The sequence below is a fragment of the Zeugodacus cucurbitae genome, chromosome 4 (genome assembly GCF_028554725.1).
Source record: "Zeugodacus cucurbitae isolate PBARC_wt_2022May chromosome 4, idZeuCucr1.2, whole genome shotgun sequence".
NCBI lineage: Eukaryota > Metazoa > Arthropoda > Insecta > Diptera > Tephritidae > Zeugodacus > Zeugodacus cucurbitae.
The window spans coordinates 4,543,550-4,566,970 of record NC_071669.1 but is presented as its reverse complement, the minus strand read 5'-3'; the positions used below and the strand labels follow the sequence as shown (position 1 = coordinate 4,566,970).

Sequence of the window (23,421 nt, the reverse complement as noted above, 5' to 3'; positions counted from 1 at the left end):
AAACTTTTGTTTCTATGATCTTGAATGATTTTGTGTACTTATTCTCAAGTTTCTTAAGGGAACCTCAGCAAATTTTAATGGAAAATAGACAAATATGGTTACTACATCGAGGATATGGGTCTCTTGGGTTTAAAAACAGATAAGGTTTTAAAGATGAGAATACCAAAACTTGGATTTTTTGTCAAGTCTTTAATACAATCGCTTAGAAATTAAATTTTAGGATTTCCTAAGATTAAGCGAATTTTTGAGGCCCCCATATGCCACAGTTTTCCACATTATGGTATAAAGCAATACTTTTCAAAGAACACTCGCAGAGATCTCTTAAATAAGTTAACAAAATACTAGAAGGTTTGGTATAAGTTAGGAGAAGTCTAATTTCAAGAATCAAGTGTAGGCTGGTTTGTAAAATTTTCTAGAATTAGGCTCATGGGAACACTTATATATAGATTTTTTACTATATTTTGACTCCAGAACAATGCTTGGAACATAAGTATCTTCAAGAAGAATTTGACTAAACAAGAATTTCAGAAATATTTAATATTTTTTTCAACTTTATGGAATAAACTGTTTAAAAAACAGTTACATTCCCTCTGAAGAACTTGTTTGAACAGTAAACTAATCTTTTTTATATATTTTTCTCTTTCCCAGGTGCTTTTTGACTGTTTGGAACCTTTTTAATAATTACGTTGAAACGTTGTTGATTCTTATTAAATATTGTTTTGTTGAATCTGAGGACGAACAAAAACAAAAACAACTCCCAATCAAAGTCAAGGAACAACCAACATATGGCAAGACAACTCTAGGACAAACAACAAAAAAAAGGAAAACCTTAAAACAAAAAACAACTAAAAAAACAGCAAATCGTGAAAACAACAACAAAAAAAGAACTTATGTGCAATCGTTTTGTTTTTGTATTAACTTAATTAATTAACTAAATAATTTGTAAATAACTAATAATTTAAGTTAATTTTAGTTTGCTTTGGTTTCTTATAAATATACGTTCAAACTAACCAGAGAGAGAGAGAGAGAGAGAGCAAAAAAGCAAAAAAAAAATTAAAAATTTTTCAAATCAAAAAAAAGAACGCTCAGTTTCATTACATTCAGTTACAAATACAACAAAAAAGTGATTTTCTGTTAGTTTCTCAAAATTTAACAAACAAAATTTACAACAAAATTTGGATTACAACTACAACAACTACAACAACAACAACAACTGCAACCACAACAACCCCCAAAAACAAGAAAATAAAATAAAAATACAAAAATAACTAATTGAAAATAACAACAACAGCAATAATAGCAAATAATAATAAACCAACAACAATACAAATAAAAAACTACCGCAACTACAACAACAACTACAGCTACAATCGCAACAACCAATAAAAAGGATAAACAGCAACTCTACAACTACAACTACAACTACAGCAGCAATAAATTAATAACAGTAACAATAATAAAAGCAACAACAAACCAACAACAACTACAATTGAAATAAATATAATACAACAACTAAACAAACAATTAATTAATACAAGTTTTATAAATAATTAAATCAGCAACTAAACAACAATAAACCAAGCCCCCAAAATCCACAACAACAACAACAATATAGTAACCAACGAAACAGAAAAGCAGCAACAACAATAAATCTACGAAACAAAAAAACCTTTTGGCAAAAAAGCAACAATTACAAAATTCAAGCAACAACAACAACAATAACAGTAATAGTAACAGCAACAACAATAGCAACAGTAACAAGAAAAAATCAAACAACAGCAACAACAACCGTAACAAAACCGCAATAGTAAAATAGTAACGAACAAAATAAATGCAATAAAAACAACAACAACAACAACAACAAATCTCTAATAATTAACAATTTAAACTAATTAAAGCAGAATCCATAAAAAATATATCAAAAAATAATACAGCGCAGATACCGTTAAACAAAATCCGTGAAATAGCATACAATACAAGCGAACCCAAAACTGAAAATAATACAAATACAACAACAACAACAAAAAATAGACTCAAAATTTGCAAATAACGGAAACCATTTAATAATAAATCAAATCAAACAACAACAACAACAGTAAGAAAACAAAAAACAAAAACAAAAAAAACTACAACAGCAGCAGCAGCAACAAACAAACAAACCGGTTAACCAGCAAATCAAACAAACAAACAAAATAAAAATAAAAATAAAATAAACAGGAAAAAAAATAGAAAATCGAAATAGCCAAAATTTGTTAAATTTTTCAACAAAATTTCAATTCTGGACGAGAATCGTAAAAATTTGCACATTTTAATGAAAGAAACTTTTAGTTCGGTAATTTTTCGTGTTTAAAATTTTGTTCCGAACTGTTCTGAACACGAGTGTCAAAAAAGCCAAAAAACAACAACAACTAAAAGTGAAAAAAAAACAAAAACAAACATATGTGAAGAACAAAAAAAGAAAATTTCGCTAAAAGCATAGATAAAGAACAAAAAAAAAAGCTTGAAAGCAAAAAAGTTTGAATGCAAAAAAAGAATCGAATTGTGTTGGCCAAAATAAAGAAATAAAAAAATATATATATATTTCTTCCAAGTGTTGAAAATCGGTAAGAAGAAAGTGTGAGTGCGCTTTGATAGTGTTGCAAGTAGTGAGAGAACACAACAAGTACAGATTTTCGAACGGATTTGCGACGAAAACGCGTGAAAAAAAAAAACATTTTTTAAATCCAAAAAAACCGTTTCGAAATTTCACTAAAGACAAAACCGCTATTTCGATAAAGAGTACGGTAACAGTAGTTTAGCGTGGTCGAAAGCGTATTTTTGAAAACAAAAAAACACAGTTGAAGTACCGGCAACAAGCGGTTAAAAAGTGTTTAGATACTGCAAACTGCTGCGTGAAAAATCGTGCAAAGCATTACAGCAACAAAACAACACAGTTGCAAACAAAAAAAACCAATATAAATTGCTTCAAAGCAAAATCAAAAGAAATTTTGAAAAAACCAAAAACAAAAAAAACTTTTTGCAAAAAATTTTGGACACAAATTTTTAGCGTTAGTTTAAAAGTCATGGATTCTCTGTGCGTAAACCAAATGAAAATTACATAAAATACCTACACACACACTCACACCTACAAAAATGTAAAATTATAAAAAAAATATACAAAAAATTTATTAATGTATTGTGGCACAAAATAAATATTAAAAAAAAGAAAATAGTTTCGGAACAAAAAAACCAAAATAAATATTCCATTTGTATGCGTAAACTATTAACGAGATAAATAAATAATGATAATAATTAATAAACTATAAATATGTCAAATAATAATAGCGTCAAGCGTCAAAAGCAAACGTAAATAAGCAGTAGACGAGTTTTACATATAGCATTTTGTGCAACCGACAAAAAAATTTACTATTTCAAAAGTCTAAAACTGTTAAAACACAACAAAAATTAGAATCCTGAAAATTAAAGCTACAAATTGCGGCAACTACTTTTCGTACGGATTTCAAGAGAAAGCAAAATAGGTGAGTTTCAAAATATTTTGCATACAATTTAGATATTTTTTTAAGAATATATTATTCTACTCTTATACGGGGGCTGCTATATATATTTCTGGCCTAATAATGAAAATAGGAATATTTATACTTTCCAATGGAAATGTCAGACTGCACCTGGCAATACTTAGTGTTGCCTAGGCCAGAAATATATATAGCAGCCCTCGTATGTATATTTTTAAAATGTATATGCTTGAAAAGTACAGTAGCAATATGCGCTTCGCAGTGAGGGACTCTCTGTATTCCGTTTCTGGAATATGATAGTGTCAATCTAGAACATATTAACGACGGGTAGTTCATGAAACACGAGCTGATCGATAGATTAGTATGATTTTTAATAAATCTGTGGCCAAATTCGATAGTTTTTTATGCGATGTTATTAATATATATGAGAAGCCATGTTTTAATTGACAGAGTTTCAAGAAAATTTAAATTTGTTTGTAACTTCAAATAGTGTAATGCAAAATCTGAGAGGAATTATCTTTCTGTATCATTATCGATATCAAAAGCATTATATTTTTTGACTATTCTCAATTAATTTTATATTCAGTAAAGCGTTCTTAGACAGCCAAATTAATTGATCAATTAAAATTTTTATTGAGAAACCCTTTTTAGCCATTCCCATTACCGGCTACTCGATAACCGATCAGCTGTTATACATTTTTGTTTTTGCTTCATATAAGAAGTTGGTAAGTTTCATCAGCTGATTAATATTTTTAGCAGCGACATCTACCGTAGCTTTTTTTAATTAAAAAATTCAGCAAATCGCAGACAAAGCACGTATATCGTGTGTCTTTGTTGCATAGTTTCATTTGATTTTCAAGACGATTAAAAATAATTCAAAATGAATGTAGATTTTTATTTTATATAGTAAACCGATATTAATAAGCTTTTTAATAGAGCGGAGTACGGTTAATTGATCAATTAGCTCCTGTCTAAAAACGCTATTAAACTCTATTTACGTACGAGTACGGTAATATATTTTTCAATATTTTTAAGAATATAAATAATGAAATTTAGGTTTTGACATAAAAGGATCTATTCAGTGGGAAATCGTTAAACTTTGTTCGTTATTCTTTCTTTAAAGAATCGTAAAACTTATTCTGATATTTTTTGGACTAAAAATCAGCGTCAAATTTAAGTTTTTCTTTTTTTGTATACTTAATTCTTTCTATTGTACTATAATTTCACGTTTTATTCGATGAATATTCTGAAAATGTCTTTATATTTATCGTTATTTTATTTAATTGTTACAAATCATTGAGAAAATTACTTAATTAAACGATAAAGTGTTTACCAATTGTGAAGACCTTCTCAATTTTACGGCAGATGAACTATAGCAAAGTGCGAAAATGCCTATAAGGTAATTTGCCCACATATCAGTGGTTATGTATGCTGTGAACTCAATAGTTTTAAGCAATAATCAAAAGTTCTTATGTGCTATTTTTCAAAAAAAAATTAAGAGTTCTACAAAAATATAAATGAGCAAGACAGTTCCAAGGACATATTTGGCGATTGGTGAAAAGATCGAAATAAATTTTGAGACTTCAAATAGTGAAACGCGAAATCTAAGAAAATTTTATACAAAATTATTTAAAATCATATTGTGACTATTCTCAATCCATTATATAATCACAATAGTATTGAAATATATTGCGATATAGTTAAGAATCTAATATGAGAAATTAAAATTTTGACATAAAAAGATCTATTTAGGTGGAAATCGATACAATTTGATTGCTAATCCTTTTATAAGGAATCATAAACTTTATTATGTTATGTTTTACTAGAAATCAACTTTAAATTTAAGATATTCTTTTTTTGTATACTTAATTCATTCAATCGTACAATAATTTCCCGTTTTATTCGATGACTATTCTGAAAATGTCTTTATATTTATCGTTATTATTTTTATCTATAACAAATCACTGAGGAAATTACCTTATTACTGGATAAAGCATTTACCAATTGTGAAGACCTTCTCAATTTTACGGCAGATGAACTATAGCAAAGTGCGAAAAATGCCTATAAGGTAGTGTGCTTTCATAACAGTGGTTAAGGAGGCTGTGAACTGGTTTGGTCTAGAGTGCTTTTAGGTTATTTTTCAAAAAAGTGTTCTACAAAAATGCAAATGAACACTATAGTTCCAAAGAGACATCTGGCGATTGGTGAAAAAAATATCTCTATATCATCAGTTCAAATTCTAAAATATTTCGTGTATCTCTATAAGGTATCGGCTTTATTCAGAGGTTACTACCGCCGTCTTCATGAGATGAAGAGATTATTTTTGACAAATATGTGATGATACAGTTGTTTTGGCTATTGTTACAATAGAAAAACAACTTAGTAACAGACGTACAATTTTATCTCATGCGAGTTATTCCGCCATTTTTTAAGGGCTAGCAAGCAAGTGCTGCTCAAACACAGTTATGTTACCAAGACAGAGGTAGTAAAGGTACTGATACAAGCGAACAAAGATTTAGATTCCTTGGGGTATGAAGTGCTTCGTTGCGTGATAGTTAATAAGAAATCTTACGAGAAAAGACTATCACCCCTATTGCGAGAGTAGATAAACGACTACTGAGCGTTTGTCGACTACCGGTGCTATTGTAAGTGCCGATCCATCGCTCAACCAACGCCTGTGAATTAATTTTTATTCATTTTGTAATTTCCTTCTTTCGGCATGAGTATAACTACGGTATGTATCGACAAAGTGTTTGAGAAGACATCGAAAATTGCACTAAAAATATAAAATTCATAAAATTGTGATTTTTTTTTTTGCTTTTTATTTCGTATCAAAATTGATTTTAAGAACTACTTATTAATCTTCTAGTCAGCATACTAAAACTTAAACAGCTTCGGCAGCAAATGCTTAGATGATTATGCTGGCAAGGCACTTTTTTATATCATTATATAATTTTTTGAGCGATTGCAAGCATATTAAGAAACAAGAAAAAACGTTAACTTCGGCTGTACCGAAGCTTATATACCCTTCACAGGTGCATATCTTTTAGTAACTATTTGTTTAAGCAAATCTAAAGACGTAAGAAAAAGTTAGTAAATAAAAAAGAAAACATTTTACTAATTCTTAAGGTTATATAGTTAACCGATTTGAACAATTTCTTCGGAGATTATATTATTACCTTAAGCAGTAATCCATGTCAAATTTCGTGAAGATACCACGTCAAATGCGAAAATTTTCCATACAAGCCATTGATTCCGATCGTTCAGTTTGTATGGCAGCTATATGCTATAGTGAATTGATCTGAACAATTTTTTCGGAGATTAAATTATTTCTATGAACTATAACTCACACCAAAATTCGTGAAGATATGTAGTAAAATGCGGAAGTTTTCCATACAAGCCCTTGGTTCCGATCGTTCAGTTTGTATGGCAGCTATATGCTATAGTGCACCGATCTGAACAATTTTTTCGGAGATTAAATTATTTCTATGAACAATAACTCACACCAAATTTCGTGAAGACATGTAGTAAAATGCGGAAGTTTCCCATACAAGCTCTTGATTCCGATCGTTCAGTTTGTATGGCAGCTATATGCTATAGTGAACCGATCTGAACAATTTTTTCGAAAATTAAATTATTTCTATGAACAATAACTCACACCAAATTTCGTGAAGATATGTAGTAAAATGCGCAAGTTTTCCATACAAGCCCTTCATTCCGATCGTTCAGTTTGTATGGCAGCTCTATGCTATAGTGGTCCGATATCGGCAGTTCCGACAAATAAGCAGCTTCTTGAAGAGAAAATAACATCTGCAAAATTTCAAAACGATATCTTAAAAACTGAAGGACAAGTTCGTATATATACAGACAGACAGACGGACATGGCTAAATCGACTCAGTGCAACATACTGATCGTTTATATATATACTTTATAGGGCCTCCGACGCTTCCTACTGGGTGTTACAAACTTCGTGACAAACTTAATATACCCTGTTCAGGGTATAAAAATCACATAAATATATATATCGACATATAGAACAGGCATGCATTCTCTATATAGTTTAGCATAGTTGTTATATATATTTATTAAAGCATATAAACTTTTTAATAACAACTTTTGATTGCGGCTGTTGTCAGGCAACGCAACTTGCACATGCTTGTATATATATTATATATACATATATGAACGCATAGCAGCATAGCTAGCGCCAAAAGTACAGTTGACGCACCATTTATTTAATGACTGCCATACACATGAGCATAACATGCAGTAAACAGCAGCAGCAACAACAACAAAATATTTAATTACAAAAAAATAGAAAACACAGCATCAACAAGCAAATGCGTTCAGTTCACCCCACCTTCAATGTCTCTACCTCAACTACCATCACTACCGCCACTACCTCTCTACCATCGCCACTACCACTACCTGTATGCGCACCCAAAATATGCCGCTGTCCAGCAACCACTTTAAATATGCGCGCATGTACATATATTTTTTAATCACAAGTGTATGTGAGTGCATGCGATTGCAGCTCATCAGCAGCAGACGCGCCTATTACACGAATGTCCAGGCGAAAGGACATTACACACATGCGGACCTCACACACCCTGCAAGGATATGCGCGCTGTAGTAGTCAGCTTATGCGGACTGAACGCGAAAATATTTTTTCGACAGCATCGTGTGGGTAGCGCTGGAGTAAGGGAGTGCATGTGTGTGCGCGCGACAGGATATGCTAGGCTATTGAGTGCGCGAATTAAAAATGAAATACAATGCAAGAAAAAAAAAAACAAAACAGCATTACAAATGAAATGAAATAAAATAAAATAATTTTAAAATGAAATGCACTGACACGAGATAAAGTGAAAAGCAATGCTACTGTCACCACCACCACACAGACGCCATGACTGCTGACTGCTGGCTGCTGGCTACTGTTTGTATTAAATACATGTGGTGGTGGTCGCAAGGTGGCGCAGGATGTGAGCCGTGTCCACGACAACCGTTTTTGTAAATTGGCAGTTGTTGTCTCGCACGCGCACACACGCACACACGCACACATTTATATCTATAAATATATATCTATATATGCATATTAAATACATACCTTTGCTTGCCCGAACGGCCTCTCACAGCCCAAAAGCATAATTCGGCGCGCTGCTGCTGCATTGTCGAACATGTTGTAGGCTGGCATAAATAATCAATGCATATACTTTTGCATGTTTCGAATTGTGTAAATAAATGAGTTTTGCCGTTGTAGTTGTGTGCAGCAGTCGCCTACTGTACATTTTGGTCACTCATACGCCATGTCGACCACACATACGTGGTTCACATGAATTGTATATACTCTTATATATACTTTATATATATAAAAATGCTACAGCGCACTTTTGTCGATATTTACATATTCTTCCACGCACACACACTCGCACACAATTAAATATTTCATATGCAGCTGCATACTTTCAGGCGTTGGGGCGTGCCCGCAAATACTCGTTATATACTTGACAAAGCCAGTTATTTATTTAACATTTTTTATTTTATTTTTTACATAAAGCCTTTTTTATTTACCTGTAGTTTAATGCATTAATACCTATATATATATATATATATATATATATATATATAATATTTAAATTATTTGAGTTTAAATTCGTTTGTTTTTTGCCAACATTTTTACATACGCCAGCTATAATAAAAGTAAATAAATAAGTGCTTATGACTGTTGTGCGTGGCATTACCGCACATTATTGCATTAACACGCTGTTGTTTGAGTAACTAAATTAAGTAGATAAAGATACTACAACACAAATTCACATTTAAATACGTTTTTTAACATACAACACAATCTCTGCTCAGGCTTAACTATTCACAGACTCATATTTTGCAATATTTTATAATTTTTTTTTGCTCGCTTTCATACTTTTCTACATTTTTTACACCCTGTCCATACCCTCGCCGCCATTTTGTTTTGTCGTCTGTCTCATGTTGCTGCTTAATGCTCATGTTATCACACCGAAATGTCACTAATGACAGCGACAGCACTCATTTAAATTTTTAATTTCCGCCGCTTTCAATGCGCATTCAAGCAGTCAGTTCTTTATACTTCTCTGTCTTTCTGTCTCTCCTCTTCTTTCGTACTTTCTTTTCTACACAGTTTATCACTCATCGCACTAGTTCTGGCTTCAAAAGGTGCTTTTACAAAATTCATAATTTTAATAGGCAAAAAAGCATTTATTATCGCTTATATTTAGAGATACTCCTTTGTAGCAAGATCAAAGGCTGGAGAGTACTAAGAGAATATGCTATAGAAGACAGCGTTAAATGGGGGGAAAATACTAAAATATTAATAATTTTTTAAAAATATTTCTTTTGTTTTCAGATTTCAGACGCCTTTTAAGTCTCTCACATGTAGTCCTTTGAACTATTTTCTTTTATCTCTGTCCATTTGCATCTATTTCGGTTATTAATAGCTGAAAGGTATAAATTAGCCTCAAAACCAGTCTTGGGAAACTCTAAGAAGATCTTAAATTGCAAATAAAAAGTCAACTCGAACAATATTTTCGAAGATATATCTGAATTTGTAAGGTCACGTCGGAGTGTTAGAATGTAGGTAAAGTAAGGACTGAACTAGCTACAGTATGAATGTGATTGGCGTTGCAACCGTTTAGCCGGTTATAGCCGAATCGACGATAGTGCGCCACTTCACTCTCTCCTTCGCAGTACGGCGCCAGTTGGAGATCCCAAGTGTAACCAGGTCGCTCTCCACCTGGTCCCTCCAACGGAGTGAAGGCTTTCCCCTGCACTTTCAGAGCTGGAGTGTTTTCGTCCATTCGGACAACATGACCTAGCCAGCGTAGCCGCTGTTTTTTTATTCGCTGAACTATGTCAATGTCGTCGAACTCATATAAACTCGTACAGCTCATCGTTCTATCGTCTGCGGTATTCGCCGTTGCCAATGTTCTGAGGACCATAAATCTTGCGCAAAATTTTCCTTTCGAAAACTCCTATTGTCGTCTCATCTGATGTTGACATCGTCCAAGCTTCTGCACCGTAAAGCAGGACGGGAATGATAAGCGACTTGTAGAGCTTGATTTTGGTTCGTCGAGAGAGGACTTTACTGTTGAATTGCCTACTCAGTCCAAAGTAGCACCTGTTGGCATGAGTGATTCTGCGTTGGATTTCAAGGCTGACATTGTTGGTGTTGTTAATGCTGGTTCCCAGGTAGACGAAATTATCTACAACTTCAAAGTTATGACTGTCAACAGTGACGTGGGAGCCGAGACGCGAGTGCGCTGACTGTTTGTTTGATTACAAGAGATATTTCGTCTTGTCCTCTTTCTCCTCCATACCCATTCGCTTCACTTCCTTAACCAGAACTAACGGCGCGGTTGTTTTTCCAGTGATATCAATATCTTCGGCATACGCCAGCAACTGTACACTCTTATAGAAGTTGTACCTTCTCTATTTAGCTCTGCAGCTCTTATAATTTTCTCCAGCATCAAGTTAAAGAAGTCGCACGATAGTGATACTTTGTCTAAAACCTCGTTTGGTATCGAACGGCTCGGAGAGGTCCTTCCCAATCATGACGGAGCTTTTGGTGTTGCTCAACGTCAACTTACACAGCCGTATTAGTTTTGCCGGGATACCAAATTCAGACAGCAACAGTACTAATTTTCAATCAATTTTTCTGAAAACTGTATTTTTAAAGCCGGTGAGTACGAGTTCTTAGAAATAGCTCCGCCGGTCGGTCCCAAATTATAACTAAATCTTCTAAGATATATTCCTCAGATATTGAACGAAGGAATAAGATTTTAAAAATTACCAATTTTTGTTCATACGCCTTTCAAATTCTTAACAAAATAGTAATTTTAAGTCTAAATGGGCTGTCTTCCATAGTTTCAAGTTTTCTAATATAACTCCAGTATGTATATTGAAGTTTTCTAGTCTCATATTATTCTTCCGGAATTAATTTAGAACTCTTCAGTAGTAAAATTTCTCTTTATGATTTAATTTTCGGGTAATTCGCACGATAGCCGATTCTGTGGTACTGGAATTTACACAAATTTTACTCGCCCAAGGGCTGTCTTTTTGGCGATCTATCCCTTTTTGGTTTGGTTAGTTACGAATTATAAATTTTCCGGGAAGACTATTTCTTGATTGTTGTGAGTGTGAGAGAGCATTTCAAAAATATTGACTCAAAAACTTTTCGTTGGAAAAGTCGTTGATCGGTATAAGCTAGAACAGCATTCGTCTTTCAGGCATTAGCTTGAGGTTTTTTCATATTTTTTAGAAGCAGCGATCTTTTATATATGTATATAATATATATATATAGTATATATATATACAGTTGAACTTCCATAACTCGAACTACTATAACTCGAAGTTCTCTATAACTCGAACTCATGAATTGGCAATGGAAGTTAAATTTCATACAAATTACCTTCCGTAACTCGGAAGTCTCTCTAACTCGAAATTTTTTATGGATTATGGTGATTCGAGTTAGGGAAGTCCTGCTGTATTCATAAATTTTTCGTTGGAACCGCTTAATTAATATAGCCGAATCCTGATATTTCCCTCAAATCTTTAACCGATATCTGCCGAGCTTAATAGCAATTCATAATACTTGATACTACAACTGATTTAGTCAGACCGTTTTAAGACATATCTATATAAATGTTGATCGGAGAATACCAAAAATATAGCTTTTCACACACACAATATCGGAACTAATATCTATGGAAGATTTTGTATCGTGAACAAATACTCAAAGCTATGCCACGCATTTTTAGCGGCAACTTTGCGACATCACAAAATGTGCTGGCAACAACAGCAAAAACAACACCAAACAAAATTTAGGCAAAAAGTCAAAAACAAGCAGCACAACTGCGCGGCGCGGCCTTTGCGTCTGGGCGAAAGTATGAGTTTGTTACACTCGTGTTACAACAATTGCAACAACAGCAGCAACATTTGTTGTTGGCGACCAGGTGGCGGCTGAGATGAAACACAATAGACGCAACAAAAAACAACACAACTGCTACACACACCCACACGCTTGTCTAGCAACAACAACAAACCATTAATAAAGCAACAACAAAATATTTGCAACAAAAATGAACAACAATTCGCAAAAACAACAAATACTTGATAAATATATAGATTTTTGCAGCTGCGACCAGCAAACAAGCAACAAAAAAAAAACAAAAAAGAGAGTGTGTGCAGCATGAGCAGCCATCACCACCCTTTCACTACATTTCGCTCCCCCGCCTCTTAGCGTTTCACTTGCCGCATCATCAGCAGCAGCGCCAGCAGCGCAAAACGCACAACGGATGGCGTCACACATGGGTTACAGTGTTTCGTTTTCATACTGCTTGTTGTTGTATTTGTTTTTGTTGTTGCTATGTGGCGATAGTCACTTTGTTGGTCTTCTATTTAGTCGTACGCGCCTCCATCGCAATCATCAACAAGTTTAGGTTCATCGAGTGCGTTGGCCTTGGTGTGTTGTCAACAAGCGCCACACTGTGTAGGCGCCAAATGGATTTCGAAAAGGCGATATGAATGGTTGCACATACCTACTTATATATATTTATAGTACTTTTATAAGTACGAATGTGTGTGTCAACTGTCATTGCACTCGCTCACTATACACATACATACAAATGTCTATATTGCCTCGGGAAAGTTTAGCCCACAGTTAGCTATGCTTGCCTTTAGTTATAAGTAAATGTGTGTGTGTGTATGTGTCGATGCTTATTGAAATGTTTGCGTTGCTTAAATTGTTTAATTGCTCAAATTAATTGGTGAACAAAAAATATTTTTTTTTTTATAAAAATCTTTAATTTAGCTTGAGCTGCTGACAAGCTTTGACAAGAAATATTTATATATACATATGGATTTATGATTCAACTAAGCGTTTAAATATCATCTTTCTTTAGTTTAAAGTTACTTATATATAATAATTAACTTAATCTCAATGAGAAAATGACTCACGGAGAAAATATTCAGTTGAACTTCCCTAAGTTGAAGCACCATAATTCACAAAAAAACTACGATTTAGAGAGACTTCCGAGTTACGAAGGTTATTTGTATGAAATTTTACTTCCATTGCCAATTCATGAGTTCGAGTTATAGAAGTTTGAGCTATGGAAGTTCACCTGTATCTTGAAAAAAGTCAACCGCTTAAGGTTGAAACGCTCCTAAGGGTCATTTAGTAGATTCTAGTCCAAGATATTTGTGCTTTTATCCTTCCAGGGTCTTAAAATATTGAATATGAAATAATTCTTCATAACATTTACAGTAAAGCTAATCATATCTGAAAGTGAAATTTTCTAAATTAGTCAGTATTTTCATGGAATTTTGAGAACCCCTAATATTTTCCCGTTCAGCGAAACTCTTCCTAGTGACATAAAGTGGTAAATGCTGTCACTCGCGATAGCTTTAAATCACTCGAAACTGTTCAAAATTTGTTGTTCTCATCAGGATGAGTTCGTTTTGTAGACAAATGTTGTTTGAGATTATGCTTTATAGATAACATATACCTTCCAATATACCTTCTGATCTGACTAACACTTATCAAGTAAATGAATCCATAATATAAACACTTTGGTACTTCCAAGTTGGACTTTGGAAGGTCTGATCTTTAACTTTTTATAAAAAATAACCAAAAATTCCAAGAAACGAAAGACAGATATAAAGAAAAGAGAATAATAATAAATAACCTACTGTTTTCTGCCCCCAAAAGTCGGAATTGTCGTTCGAATATACAAATTTACTATACGAGGTGTGTTCAGAAAATAACGGGAATTTTTAATTTCTAACTGTCCAAACGTCCAATTGTCTTTTTTTATTATGTTGATATACATAATCCTGAAGAACGATACAGTTTTCTGCTTATTCATTGCTTACTTTGTCTGTAGCAGGAGCTAAGGTTAGACTCGTTCTTATAAGCTTGGCGATTTTCGTTTGTTAAAGGTTCACACTTCGTTGCTTGTTCGTGGATTCTTGGCCAAAAACTATACTGTAACGGTGCCTTAGTCTCCGTATTCGGCAGACATGACTCCGTGTGGCTTTTCACTACTTCCAAAAATAAAGAAAACTTCAAAGAGCCATCTTTTTACAAGCATACAAGAAATCATTGAAAGAGTCTAACCCCTAAAATCGAGTTTGAGAAGTGTTTAGTCGATTCAAAGAAGAGCTGATAGAAGCAAATGATATCGGTAAGGATTATTTTGAAGACTGACTTTTTTTTTTTCAAAAAACGTAAATTCCCGTTATTTTTTGAACACTTATATCAATGTCTACTACTATTTTGTAACTGATCAACTCAATCTAATAATAAAATCGATTCAATCTTAATCTCCACGACTATATTTAATACGGTTATAATGAACTTCTGAGCAAAAACCTTCTTTTTCGAAATAATAAAACCACCATCTGAGTAAAATATTTCTGAAACTTTTCTAGTTCATAAAAGTTAAAAATACTATATTTATTTGCATTGAAAGGAGCGCTATCTTTAATCGAAGGAATTTGAGTTGAAAAATGAAACCATTTAAAAAATTGATACTTTATTTTAAACTCAATATATTTCAGAATTTAAGCGAATGCAAATTTTTGTATTTTTCACTCCAAAATATCCATTGAAATCCCACCACAATACACAGTTTTACAATATTTACACAGCTGATAACTCTATCATTACTACACCTTTCGTCTATTGTCCTTGCTGGCTACATTAATCTTACTTACTCGTACCAAAACGAAACAAAGTAAAAACACCAGAAAAAAATTCAGCTTTTGACAACTTTATCACCCACATTAAACACACATATGTATGTATGTATGAATGCACTCCAAACTCATTGTACTACCAAAATTTTTTGGTTTCGAAGCCAGTGTTAAAATTTATGTATGCTAAAAAACCACAAAAAACAACAGAGACCCATCTCAAACTCACACATACATGCATTCAAAAGGCAGCACCCGCATATATACCGCATACAAGAGCGACATATTCATGAAAAAAGCCAGCAAACAAGTTGAACATAGAAAAAAAGCGAAAATTTGTTATACTCGTATGTGGGCGTAGAAGTGTGCCCATATGTCAACATACGGTTGAAAAGTTACCCCATGTCATACAATTTGCGGAATCACACAAAACAAGAAAATTCTTAAAAGTACACACACACAGGCATACACACACACGCGCTGGTGTATTTAGTAATGTATATTCTGGCTTTAAGCGCATAAGTATGTGGTTCCACATACAGAACTGGCTGAAACTTAAGCTTTGGAACGATTAAATATGCGCGCGCCCATTATAGGCTTCAATGCAAACAAAAGCTTCCATCCTCCCCTACTCACTCGAAAACTACTCGCTGTCACACTGCGTTGCATTCACTGACTCGAGCAACGATGCATTGCTCTTTGCTGCTGGTTTTACAATATTTCGTTGGTTGTTGTTGTTGCGTGTTGCTTGCATAAAAAGTAAGTCGAATTCTCCTAGCACCAACTGTCATTTGTAAACAACCTGCCCCTCCGCATTTGAGGCTTCTCTCTGCCACATTTCTATCCATATACTTTACTTTTAATTTCAAGCCCTTGTTTATTCAACATTTCGCTTTGCACACTCGGTGCACCTACGCTTTCAACTAACTACTTCTAGTCCCCTGTCGTTCATTACAAAAAAAAATTTTGAAAACATTTGAATGAGCGCAGGACACAAATTGCAGCGCATTTAAGTGTGGCAAGTTGTAAAAACTATACAAATGTCATAAAAAGGGTTTTGAGAACTTAAATTTGCAATATATAAAATTTATTTTTTGCATTTTTTTTGTGCTAAAGTGAACTGGCAACTTTAGACTATATTTCGGATTTTGAATTTTTGAAATTTTCTGACAAACTCTTCAATGCCCAAACTGGTCCAAAAATCGTCTGGCTGTTCAACTAATTTTTAACTTTTTGGTTATGTTGTTATTAGGGGGCTATACCAGTGTGACATTTTCCAAAAATCGATTTTTTTTATGTTTTGCTTATATATATAGTTTATACTTTCAAAAATATCATGTGAAAGCGGTAAGATCGTATCTTGAATAGTTCGTTCTGAAGAATGACCGTTCGCAGTTATAAGTCGAAACTTGAAACGAGTTTTTCTCGAAACGACATTTCTCAAAATTGCTGACATCATAACTCAATGATACATTGACCGATCGACTTCAAATTTAAACTTAGTATTCTTGAATATGTTTACTATACAATGACCTACCTATCTTTTTGATTGGTTGAAAATTGGCATTAAAGAAACGACAATTTTTTTTATGTAAAAAAGCGAAATTTTTTTCAGAACTACGCTATTTTGTCATTTTTTGGTATTTTTCAAAAATCGTAGGTCATTGTATAGGAAATAAATTTAACTTTAATATCCTTTTTTTAATTTGTTTTTTTGTTGTTTCAACAACTCATTCAGCCGGAATCATGTCAGCACTTTTTTTGGGCACCTCCAAAGATAGCATATAACGCCGTTATTTGTCAATATTTTTGTAAAAAAAAATTTTTTAATGTAGCTGAAAATATACCTTATTATGTGTAAAACTTCGAAACAACTGATCGAGTACTTTCTTTTAAAAAAATCATGAAAATCGCCTAATTTTTCATAGGTTACGCTGGTATAGCCCCTTAAAGTGTTCACCTATGATTTTTTTTAACGAAAAGTTTAAGGTTTTAGAGAAAGAATTACACTTAAAACGAATCGAGTGCGGATAGTCCCTTTATATGAAGAAAATAATTCAATAACCATTTGAGAATTGCATAGTATATGAAATAATTGCTAAAAGAAAATTACTATGTCTTAAACTAATGGTAAACTAAAGGTTAATCCGGAAAAACTAAAGGTCTCCGGAAACTGCTGAAAGAATACTGAAAGAATACTAAATTCAACTTCGAACGATATGATACCATTCAATATAGCATTTGTTCCATCCAGTGTTAACTGCCTGTATAAAATTATTCTAAGGCGCATTTGGACGCATAATATCTGATGAACTATGCTGCTGGGAGAATTTTGTTGTATTGAATGCTTATTGTACACAATTAAGGTTTCCCGAAACCCAAATAAATTAACGTGGATTTAGTGCCAAAAAATCGCTAATACTAGAGATGAACATGAAGTACATATTATAGTATGCTACAGAAACCACATGTGTGTCCCCGGTGTGGGTGCGGGAACATGGTTTCTTGAACTTTTATTGTAGTACGGAAACCATATGTCTATCTATGGCAAAAGGCCTACATATCGGTCGTCAACATGTCATTTACGAGTATTTTTGAACTATATCAAATAATATCGCGAACTCTTGCAAAGGGAACTTGAACTGAGGACACAGAACGTATAAATCGGTTCTCCATATTTTGGGGAGTGTTCTGATTATTTTACTCATTTCTCCATATTTAGAGGAGTGTTCTCATTCTTTTATTCAAAAACCCAGTAAATTGGCGTGAGATACTTATTGATCGACTTAGTACCCAAAATGTATGGAAATGTTGGTATTATTGGATATCTCTTGCATCTTGGGTCTTGAATCGATATGTTTTGGGAGTTTTCTGAAGACAATAATCTATGAATAGTACAATGAACTGATGATTTAGAGTCCAGATCCAAAGTAACTGCAGTTGGATTGTTGTAGCTCAGTTGTCGGTCAATTTAGTAACCATTATGTATGAAAATATTGAGTTTATTGAGTACCGCTTGTCTTGGGACCTGAATTGACTATAATGATGCAGGGAATCGGCATTAACATATTGTTTGGGAGTTCTGAATACAGCAATCTTCGAATATAACTATGAAGTGATAATCTAGATCGTAAAAGTCGGTTTCCATATATTTTAGGGGTTTTCTAATTTTTTGCTACTCGAAAACCAAGTAAATTGACTTCGATGGGATATTGTGGTTCAGATACCGCTCGACATAGTACTCAATATGCATGAAAATATAGAGATTATTATATGTCTTGGAGCTTGAATAGACCATCAAAATGCTGAAACTCGACTTTTTATAGGGTTTTCTGCAGACCTAATTCGTAGTCTCCTCAAACACAAAGTTTTTCGAATTCATAAATACTATATAAAGAGCTGATCCACTATCATTTGATAACTATTCTCGCCATTTTTTTGTTGTTCCATTCTTCAGAACACCCAAAAGATATTGAAACAGTCCAAAATTGCACTTGAAAAGTGAGTTTCCATATCAAATATCTCGATTATATGAACCAAAAACACTATTGCGATAAATACTATGCCATAAATATATGTATTTTTTCCACATACATATCAGTATCTACTCTCAAAACACTATGCCATAGCTCTTGACCTAAGTGGATCTATTGTATGAGATTTCTATGCGACTTTCAGAGCAAAATACCAAATATGAAACAACACAAGTATGTATGTCTATGTATCAACAACATGTGAATGCAGGCTTTAAAAGTATTGCATTGTTGAGGGAAAAAATAATAACAACACAAAAAAAAAGAGTCCAAAAATAACAAAGCACAATATAAATAAAAATGAGATGACAGAAAAAAGAATAAACATGAAAAATTGGAAAAAATTGCATAGCATAGTAACAACAACATAAGCAAGATAAAAAGCATTTAACCAGTAGCGCTAGAGCCGGAGCTGGTTACAACATTGTAGAGCCGCAGCGCAAAGTGGAACTAAAGGGCAGCAGGAAAAAGGAAAAAAACGTGCCATGACTTGACAGAGGATAGATGACATGCTCGTTGATTTTTGCTTGTGTTCCTTGCTGCGAGGCGATATATAAAAACAAATGACACAATAACAACAAATACAAAATTCGTGGAGTTGCACACACATAGAACATAACATAAGCATATCATACATAAGTGCATTATGTTATGCAGCAAGCAATAACAACTATGCAATAATAGCAGCAAAAACTTGCAAAAATAACAAACATGCATTAACCAAAAAATGCAAAACAAAAATTCGCAAGAATAACATCACTACCAAGCGAATGAAATAAAATGGCGAAAAACTGCACGAAACGCTGTCTCCACTAAAATGCCGCCCTCAAACGCGCTTCGGGGAACCTACTTGGCTGCTGCACTTTTTCATTTTTATGTTTATGTGCCACAAAGCTTCTCCAGCATTTTTGAATGGCTTGGCGTACATTAAAATGAAATATTTATAGTCGAGAAAGAAGGTGGCGGTTAAAGCGCTTATGTGTCCCCAAATCTCTTTATTTTTTGGTATGTGTACTTTATATGAAAGCATCACTGAGAAATCCATTTAAAAGTATGCACATTCGCTAGAAGTGGTGCATAAAGTGCTCCTTTCACCCTTATATAGAGCTTTTTGGTAATATCGAATAGTTGCTGACTGTTTTCTTAAGCTTTTGTTGTAAAATTTTAAGACTTTTTATAGTTTTTTAATGGATTACTTTTTTATGTCGCGTTTCAAGTTGTCGCAATCTCACTTAAAGATCGCAATTATTTTTACTTTATTGTGCAGCTTTTAAGCTTTCATTGAGAACTTTCACTCAAACACAAACTTTAACTGCAGAACTTTTTGAAAATGTCAACAAAATATTTGAAACAAAAGCTTTTACGTGAAAGCTTGAACGATTAGTGGCAAGTTATATCAAAAATAATAACAATCGCAAAAATCTGAGAGAATTGAAAAATTTAATTCAAAATAATAAATAAATAAAAATGTAAATCAAAATCATAATATATTAATAATTACCGTAACTATTTATGAAATATTAAATTTGTAGTATATATTTCTAAGTACATACTTTTTTTTATATAGATAAAGCTTTCATGCGCAAATTTTTAAATAAAAATTCGCTAATTTTTTCATGAGTAAAAGCTTGACTTATTTTTTTACAAAATATCGTTTAAACTTTCATAAATTATACAAAGTTTTGTAGATTTTTATGCAAAATATCATTTGAGCTTTCACAAATTGTATAAAGCTTTCACTTTTTATAGCTACTCTCATATTAAATCCGCGCAATTTGTATATGTTTCATAATATTATTTGTGATTTGGGATAGTCGAGCTTTTATAGCGAGCTTTTATAAAGCTTTATAGACTTTTTATAGCTACTCTCATATTAAATCTGCGCAATTTGTATATGTTTCATAATATTATTTGTGATTTGGGATAGTCGAGCTTTTATAGCGAGCTTTTATAAAGCTTTATAGACTTTTTATAGCTACTCTCATATTAAATCCGCGCAATTTGTATATGTTTCATAATGTTATTTGTGATTTGGGATAGCCGAGCTTTTATAGCGAGCTTTTATAAAGCTTTATAGACTTTTTATAGCTACTCTCATATTAAATCCGCGAAATTTGTATATGTTTCATAATGTTATTTGTGATTTGGGATAGTCGAGCTTTTATAGCGAGCTTTTATAAAGCTTTATAGACTTTTTATAGCTACTCTCATATTAAATTCGCGCAATTTGTATATGTTTCATAATGTTATTTGTGATTTGGGATAGTCGAGCTTTCATAGCGAGCTTTTATAAAGCTTTATGTATTTTTATAGCTACTCTCATATTAAATTCTCGCAATTTGTATATGTTTCATAATGTTATTTATGATTTGGCATCGTCGAGCTTTTATATTGAGCTTTTTAAATTTTTTTTTGTATATGAAAGCTCATATTTTCACTAACTATATTGAATATTTCAAAATTTTATAAAAATTCTACGCATAATTGAAAAATTGTACTTTTCGCAGTAAAATATTTTCAATACCTGGTCTTCGCTTTCCCGGAAATCTTCATTATTTTTTTAAAATTTTCACATTTTATAGGTAATTTCAAATAATGCAGCGAAATTTTATGCTCTTAAATGTGATTTTGTATAGTTCTAAATTTTTCCAAATCGAGCTTTTTAAAGCTTTGATGGCTTTAACTATGAAAGCTCATATTTTTACATATTTAAGTTGTATAAGTATTCTACAAACAATTTATGAGTCAACAGTAGAATATTTTGCATATCTATTTTTCGCTTTCTCCATGCATTATGCATTTGTCAAGCGGCACAGCTTGTATTTTCTCTCTTTCCCCGCTGCCACAGCTTAACCATGCTCACCAAGTATGTGTGCATGGAATTCTTTTTGCTGCTCGCTGTCTTTGTCATCATAAGCCGCTTATACAAATAGTAGCATTTTTGCGCATTTTAACTGAATTATTCACGCATTCACCTAAAGACCCTAGACTGCTGCAACAACAAGAATAACAACAAGTAGAATAACAGCAATGCATATGACACATACGTTCGCGTGGTGCCAAAGACTTTGCGCCCTGACTAAATGCAAAGGAAAAAAAAAGAAATGAAAGTGTGTGTGTGTGTATGTCTAAATAGCTTGTCTAAATAAGTTAGAATATGCACGTGATTCGCAATGCATTTGCTGCGTGCTGAACTCTTGCTTTTGCTTCTTGTAGCCTTTCTTGCTTTGCGCCCTTCGCATGCGTATGCTCTTTGCCACTTGGCCAACTTGGCCAGCTTGAGCCAAGTCAACCTGACATTGCGTGAGAATGTGGAAAATGCGTTCACACTTTGCCCTCTTTGGCGCCGGCCATGCGGCACGTGTGCGCTGCTTAAGGGTGGAAAATTTAAAGCTTAACGCGTGCAGGGCACACATACATATATATAGATATCTGTAGTAAAATATATAAAAAATGTCAACAAATCGTCGTCGGTGTGCGTGTGCGTGCCGTCAAGTCGCATTTCGCACGCACGGTTGCATTTGGCACCTACGTTAACATGTGCATTGATAGTGTTTCACTAAATAACAGCGTTTGTTGTTATTGCTGTTGCGACTGCTTTAGGCTAACACTTCGGCGAGAGCGCAAAAAAAAAATAATGCTGACAAATATTTAACTTTGTGAAAAAGCCGACCTTTTCTTTGTGACTTATGACCGCAACAAAGCTTATAAAAAGCTTTTGAAAGCTACATACATACATACATATATAAATATATATATAAGGTACTTAAGTTCGGTATTATTTTACATTTTTGTTGAACTATTTGCTCTCAATCGTCACCTTTTGTTCACTTTGCTCCGTTTAACTGCATGCCATTTGGACCCCGGCATTAGATTTGCCTTACTTTCAGCTGCTCTTTGCTCTCAGGTTTTTATCTCTTATTTCCTTTTTTTTATATTTTAATTATTACTTTTTCTTTATTTTTTCATTTTGTATTTTTTTCATGTTCATATTTTTGCTGGCACTATACACTTTCATGTCGCGGGCGTTTAATAATTTTGCTAAATTGCATTTTGAAACTCATTTAGCGGTAATTGCATTAGTCGCGTTTGACATGATTTGCTTGTAGGGCAAAGATCTCTTAGTTTACTTACTTAGTTAGCGTGATTAACTGGCTGTTTTTTGTTAGGAAAACACAAAAAAGACACATACAAACACGAAAATGTGCAGAGCATTTAGTTGCAATACTTTAAGCTTAAATGTTTACAATGCTCGGCGCTTATTATTACTATTGTTTTTGTTTTTGTAGTGTACTAAATCTGACACTTATGAGCCGAAAGGGAATAAAATGACAACAAAGAAGGATTGTTAGTTAGTTGGGTGTAGCTGTTCGAAAGTGGTTTTGTCACTAAACACTTTTGACGTGATTTATTTTTATTATTTATAAATAGACTTATAGCAAAATATAAAGCGCTAAAATAGATTTAAAACCATGTAAAATGAATGTTTTTTAGTTATTATTAGACAAACAGCAATAATCTAATAAATCCATCAATATTATTTCACAAGTTGCTGACCCAGTTTCTCGATATACTTTTGGGGTGTGTCTGGTGTAAACTAATAGAGAGTCGAATAAATAATGGTTAAAGGTTTCTAGAAAGCTTTGAGTCA

At 33.1% G+C, this 23,421-nt stretch overlaps 1 protein-coding gene across 5 annotated transcripts in view; it reads left to right on the top strand.

Moving 5' to 3' along the window:
* LOC105220955 (myeloid zinc finger 1) overlaps positions 1 to 23,421 on the top strand; it is an 87,513-nt gene that overhangs the window by 6,250 nt on the left and 57,842 nt on the right. For all 5 annotated transcript variants that reach the window (XM_054230282.1, XM_054230281.1, XM_054230280.1 and 2 more), the window contains exon 2: positions 649 to 3,518. The gene's annotated coding sequence lies outside the window, so the exon portion shown is untranslated. The remainder of the gene's footprint in view (positions 1 to 648; positions 3,519 to 23,421) is intronic.